The sequence below is a fragment of the Sinohyriopsis cumingii genome, chromosome 2 (genome assembly GCF_028554795.1).
Source record: "Sinohyriopsis cumingii isolate HCF-2022 chromosome 2, ASM2855479v2, whole genome shotgun sequence".
Lineage (NCBI taxonomy): Eukaryota > Metazoa > Mollusca > Bivalvia > Unionida > Unionidae > Sinohyriopsis > Sinohyriopsis cumingii.
The window spans coordinates 55,247,001-55,253,725 of record NC_142962.1 but is presented as its reverse complement, the minus strand read 5'-3'; the positions used below and the strand labels follow the sequence as shown (position 1 = coordinate 55,253,725).

General features: G+C 31.8%; 1 long non-coding RNA gene across 1 annotated transcript; it reads right to left on the bottom strand.

Annotated features, from left to right (window-relative positions):
* Positions 1–2,321: 2,321 nt before the first annotated feature.
* Positions 2,322–6,386, bottom strand: LOC149804900 (uncharacterized). The gene is made up of 5 exons (XR_016414671.1): positions 6,219–6,386; positions 5,725–5,739; positions 4,865–4,894; positions 4,106–4,148; positions 2,322–2,829 (listed from the first exon to the last, which is right to left on the bottom strand). It is a non-coding gene; the product is annotated as an uncharacterized LOC149804900 (long non-coding RNA).
* Positions 6,387–6,725: the final 339 nt, after the last annotated feature.

The following is a 6,725-nucleotide window of genomic DNA, read 5'->3' as shown; positions in this document are numbered from 1 at the left end:
GATGTAATTAATCCGTTGATAACTTAGCATATGATCCTTATATTGGTTTATAATATAGGAACACATCCAAATGCATTCAGGCATGTTATTTTGATGACGTTTATGATTTAATTAGATAAGGTAAAAATTAATATTATGAAGTAAATTTTAATTTTCGTTATTGCTCTATAATAATACTTGTCTAGATATGTATTATATAGTCCTTTATATGACTGACATTATACAGCTACAATATACTCATTCTCCAGTGAATTGCATATATAGACTTTCTTGTTATGGTTTACACGCTCTTGCGCACGTAGTAGTTCTAATTTAAAAGGCTATAAAGATGACGCTCAAAGCATTCTTTTGAAACCTGGGCAAAAGTATAATACACTTTAGGCTGAAATAAAGCTATGTAATATGTAAGAACTTCTGGTAGAACTTCCTAACCTTTATAAGCAATCTGAAGGATACTGTTTACAGTATTATGAATTATATCCCAAACAATAATACATCTTTTTATCACAAGTAGTTATATATATTTATTTAATTCCCATTTGATTCAATTTAATTGTTTGTTGTTTAGTTTTAAAATTAACTTTTATTCCATTTCATGTTAAAATAATGAAATTTTGTTTACTAGAATTTGACATTTTCCAGAAATTATTTCGATCTGAGGTCTTTTTCGTAAACACCTAAAAATAAAACTTTGTATCTAAAAGCTGACATAGTTCATGACATTGATTGACAATCGAGTAAACAACTTCTTATTTTAATTCGTTCTTAATGTGTGATTGATATGAGCGAAATCGATGCTGACTGGGACTATGTAACTTTTGACGTAAATAGCATCTACGCTGTTCTCGAACAATTGGTTTTCCCGGAGAGTTAACCCCCATCCGGGAATCTGTTTTGCGTCTTAATTGTATAACCTTTTAATATAAAAAATTTACACAGATGGTCTTCTGAACACTCTGACGTCAAGGTATTTGACCTGTTGTGACCGAATGGAGTTATATTTTATATTTTCTTCAACTTATTTGCACTCTAAAAGATTATTATTGCCCCTTAAGAATATTTCAGTGCTCATACAGAGATTTTGGACAAAGAGATCTTATGAAAGTTTAAAGGGAATTAAAAGAAAAAACGGATCATTTTCTGTTATTTCACAAAGAACTGTAGACGCATCAATGTTATAAAGATGACAGTATACGTCATCGCATTCCAATATGGATTTCATCGGCATGACTGTATGCATGTATGTAAGTTAGTATGTATGTAGGTTAGCATGTATGCATATAAGTATGTATGTACGTATGTATGTATGTATGTATGTATGTATGTATGTATGTATGTATGTATGTATGTATGTGTGTGTGTGTGTGTACGTGTGTACGCATGTATGTATGTATGTATGCATGTATATATGTATGTATGCATTTATATAAGTTTGTTTGTATGTATGCATGCATGCATGTATGTATGTAAGTATGTATGTATGTAAGTATGTATGCATGTATGTATGTATGTATTTATTTTTGTAATTATGTATGTATGTATGTATGTATGTATGTATGTATGTATTTATATGTTTGTTTGTATGTATCTATGTTTGTATATTTGTATGTATGTATGTATGTATGTATGTATGTATGTGTGTTTCAACAGTTTTAACATGGAATGGAAACTTGATCGTTTTGATAGTGCTATGTCAGATTAGTGCGTTCGTGGAATATATCAGGGTTACCTAGCTATAAAGCATATGGACTAATTTTTGTTTACAAAACAGTTATATGAAACATATTTTGTAATCGATAGATATAAATGTATGTCATCATCAACCAGTTAGCACATATAAATATGCATCTAACCGCGCTACCTTTTTAGGGGCCGAAATTTCTAGCTCATCCCATCACCACTGTTTTGTACACAAACACCTATCCGGAACAGGTAAAGACAAATCCTCTTCCACCATGAACGTTCTCTCCAACACACAATCTTTCTAAAAAATCATAAGTCTCATCATCCCTACTATCTCGTTGCTGTTAGTTTTGGCTTTTTAACTTATACCATACCTGATTATAAGATTTATTTGAACGTTCCCCTCAATCATTGAACACGTGCCACATTTACACACACCCCTCAATGTTTTTAAATCTTGACACTCACGCATCTCTACTTTTTCTGTTTATCTCTGAAGCATCAAGGCCTTATATAATGTTTGTTTTTACGGCTTTATACGAAAACTCTACCAAGGAAGAATTGTCTGGTGTTTTCAGCATTCGTATACCATTTGTTATATAATTGCAAAATATATATGAAAACACAATACAATCAAATGTTTTCAAGCATTTAATGTGTATATAACAATAGAACATTTATTGAAACAATTCATCTTGAGGAAAATGTTGTATGGGTTCTACATGATTTTTCTAAACGAGCCCATTTAATGTTGTTCTGAATTTTATTTTAACAAAGGAAACCTTACTGTATATATATCATTTTATTGCAAAATGGGAATATCCGTTTTAAGTGCTATACACTGCGAGAGTGCATGTGGATCGAGAAAGTCCGCATTTTAAAGCGACATAACATAGGAATAAATGTCAGATTTTCGTATCGTAAAATTCTCCAATGTTTTCTTTTCAATTCAGCTAAACAGTTAAATATCTCAAATGTCATCTTTATATTTCATCAAAAAGACATTGCAAAATAGGAAAATATATGTAAATCGTCATGGGATGATTACATAAGTTAGAAGAACAAATGCAGATTAGTTGCATGATGTGTTGTACTCGTTGGTCAAATTAAGTCACAGTCCGTGTTGGCCCATACACTTCTTCCAGCCTGAAAAAAAAAATGTATAAGAACATTCTCTTCTAAAGTATATCATTCGCACACAGAAACAGATGTGTGTATATATCTATCTATCTATCTATCTATCTATCTATATATATATATATATAGAGAGAGAGAGAGAGAGAGAGAGAGAGAGCGATACATGCGATAGCGTATCTAAAGAAAAAAATTAAAACGTCATCTTGTAAACTCTTTTCATATGATGAGAAAGTTTCGTGTTTTCTTAATTTTCGCTAATTAGGTAGCAATAAATAAAAAGAGGAAAGACAGAATAGCGCAAATACCGAATTTTTTCAAACAAATGGGAAAACAACTTCTGTAACTAATGTATTTAGTCCTAAGAGACATTCGTTCATTTAAAACGATTTAAACTGTATGGAGTGGCTGTCATTTAATTCTCAAAAATTTTTTTCACAGCAACTATTCTAAGACATATTTTGGATTTTTGCACTGAACATTTAGTCTTATTTTTATATCATCATATTTTTAAATGTAACGTTTTGAATAAATATGGAACCGTCATAAAATGATAAAAAACTGGATATTTTGTAATTCAAGCGTCCTCTTCCGATAACTAAACATTCTATTACGTATCGGAATAACTTGTTTTGTATTGTTTTCTATGTGTAGCCTATGTTAGAAAATCAAATTGTCAAGCCCAAAAGTAAGGGAAAGCCATATCCAACAATTTTTATTTCTCCAGTACACATTCCAATATCAATTCCATTCAAAACAATTGACATGATCATGTATCCTTTTATTTAAGTAAACCTTCAATGCGTCGCCGTAGATGATTTACCAGCATGGCGTATTGCCTCTCAAATTATTCTTTAGGAAGTTTTTAGAAGTAGATTATGCGAAAATCAAAGGAGTGAAGGCTGTGATGGGAGCATGCGTTCCTTACATTCTCAGATGTTGACATCAACTTCTGTGTCTGCGTTACCAAATTATACTTCAAATGTATGAACGATTCAACCTGTTTGAAATAGGACTGGGAAGTCCATTTTGAAGTATTTTTTAATGCTTGAAATATATCATGTATTTAAATAAGCTTAGAAGAAAACCAAAATGTATTCATGCAGCGCTTGTTGAAGACTGATCTTCAGTTCTAGCAGGAAAATGAACGTGTAATCTCTACACCTTGCACATTCGAGGTATTTCTGGAATAACCAGATGGGCCACACAGTTGTCATTATGTGTTAAGGAATGGTATGCAAAAACGTATATAAACAAAATAGTAAATATGTAAATGGTAGAAACTTACTTCGATCAAAAGAAACACCCTGGACCAATACACATTCTCTTCCCTGCAAAGTTAATAAAATATATGAAATAGAATTAGAAACACAATGAACCAAAGTTCAAAAACAAATTACATGGACTTCACCGGAATGATATAAATAATGTATAAGTTGTAAAATTGAATATTAAATACAATTATGACTAAAATCTGTACTAAATAAGTTTCTGGCTACGTTACATATTATTTCATTAATTAATAATATTGAGTTTAGAGAGCCTTTCTGATCGACAAAAAGATAAAATGTATCTAAGTAATTAGTGTTTCCAATGTCGCAGTAACCAAGCAGCCAGCCTGGGTCATATCTGATAAAATAATGTGCTAGGAAATTAAATGTAAATCAATATATCTATGCAACTTTTAGAAAGGTTGGATAATCATGATTCGAGCATTGTCCAGAATGCAACGAAAACTAAACCTAAGTTATATTTGCTAACGAAAAGCTGAACAACGATTTAAATATTTATGAATATTAATATTTCCCCAAATCGTTTCATATTCAACATACACCTGACAATCTTATTTCGCATCATAAACTATTTCCAATAGATATGGTTATGTACAAATATAATCAAGTCTATATTTTAGAAGATGTATTTCTCGTTTTTGAGATGTCATGAAGGGGTGGGGATTGTATATGCTGAGGGATGCCTCGTGTTTCAAGATAGCAATTCTCGATAGGACAAATACTAGTACTAAAGTTTACATGTTGTAAATACTCACCGCCCTTTGCTGGAACCCCTTCGTTCTTGGCTGAAATAAGCAAAACACATTTTTATCATATGAAACCTTTAAATAATCAAAGAGATATGCCATATAATCAAAAACAAACCTACAATCAATAAATAAATGAATGTTTCACACAACAGAAAATTAATTATTATCAGATTGATAGTACTACACCATTTAGGCAATAGCACCACCAACAGATCAGCGCTTGTTTCCAAAAATAACATGCACAATTATTAGGTTTATATCTAAATGGCAACGAGCAGCGATGTCATAATTGGTCCTCGTTTTCCAAATTAATAAAATATGCTTGCTAGAAGATGTTATATGACAAATTCTTGCTTGTAATATTCTATTCCTTATCGATGCGTTTTCTTCAGTGAGAGATGATAAATACAATGAAATCAAAACAAAACTTTTCATCATGCCACGGTGTGTTCATCGTTTTATAAAATTTAGGAATCTGTCAAAAGCACGTCTGTCATCGTAATATAAAACACCCAAACATGTATCAATGAGAATAAAGTTGACTTAAACACGATAATGTTACAATTCTTTTAGATTTTCTTTTGTCCCCAGGCCGGATTAATTTGATTAGATAATGTATCTTTATCAGTTAAAACTCCTACATTTCGTAGACTCATTGCAGAAAGAAAGTCTTAAAGAGACCATTTCAAGCAATGTTGTTTATAATTTTAACGTCTCAAAGTTCAATGGTGCTTTAAATTTCCCATTTGCTTAGCATATCTAGTGTAGCTTCTTCCCTGATCTTTTTCCATTTGATGCGATAAAACATTTATTTACAGAGGGAAACAAATATTAATTTTATTACTGAAAACAAAGGGTTTTCTTACCCTCAGCACCCAGACCTAAAATGGAGCAAAAACAAAAAAATGCATGTTAATAAAAGAAGTATAACGGCGAGAAATTTTTTTATCAATAACAAATGATACTAAGCCTATGTGAACCAATGAATTTGTTATTTACATTATCATGTTTAATAATTATTCTTTACTCGAAAAGTGAAGATATTACACAATGCCTCGAAAACCTAGTGCTATCCTTGAGTTAAACTTGTATCTTGCCTCTGGGGCTTGAAATTTCTTGTTTAAGCTCAAGTTTCACTGCATTGAACTATCATGTGCATGATCAGTATTTCATTAAATGTCTTTGGTGTTCTTCTGATACACACTGGGCGACTGGAATATCTCATGAATTCAGTGATGCTACTGGAAATTGTTATGAATCTTAAAATGCCTATGATGTATAATGTCCTTTTAGAAGCTATGTGTGTGTGTGTGTGTGTGTGTGTGTGTTGAGTGGAGAAGTTAGAAAGAGTTATCCATACCTTGAGCATCCACTGCTCCATTGTCAACTGCTCCTGATTCTACGGTGCCCATCATCGTGGCAGTCATGCACAGGAAGACACAAAGGAACACTGTCAGTCCTCTCATTTCTGGTTCACTATGGTTTTTATCTATTCTGCCTCTACAGCTGGCGTACAACTCCTTACAAGAGTTTGTTCTCCTTCTATTTATACCCGGGTCATAAACATTTGACACACCCTATACCCAAACAGTTACTATACGGCTAATAATTGACATCATATAAATCATTGTAATTTATTTCAAGATCCGCCTTCTTTTCAAACGACCGTGTTTTAACATTAGCCTGTTACAGTGAATTGTCCTATTTTACAATTTAAATGCAAATTCTTAAATTATGCGTGTATATGTTAGTAACATCATAAGATAAACTGGATCAGATAGCATTCTTTTGACAACCAAAAATAAATGTTTCACTTAAGTGAGCTTAAAAATTACATAATACTCAAACTCAGTGATCACAATATGTT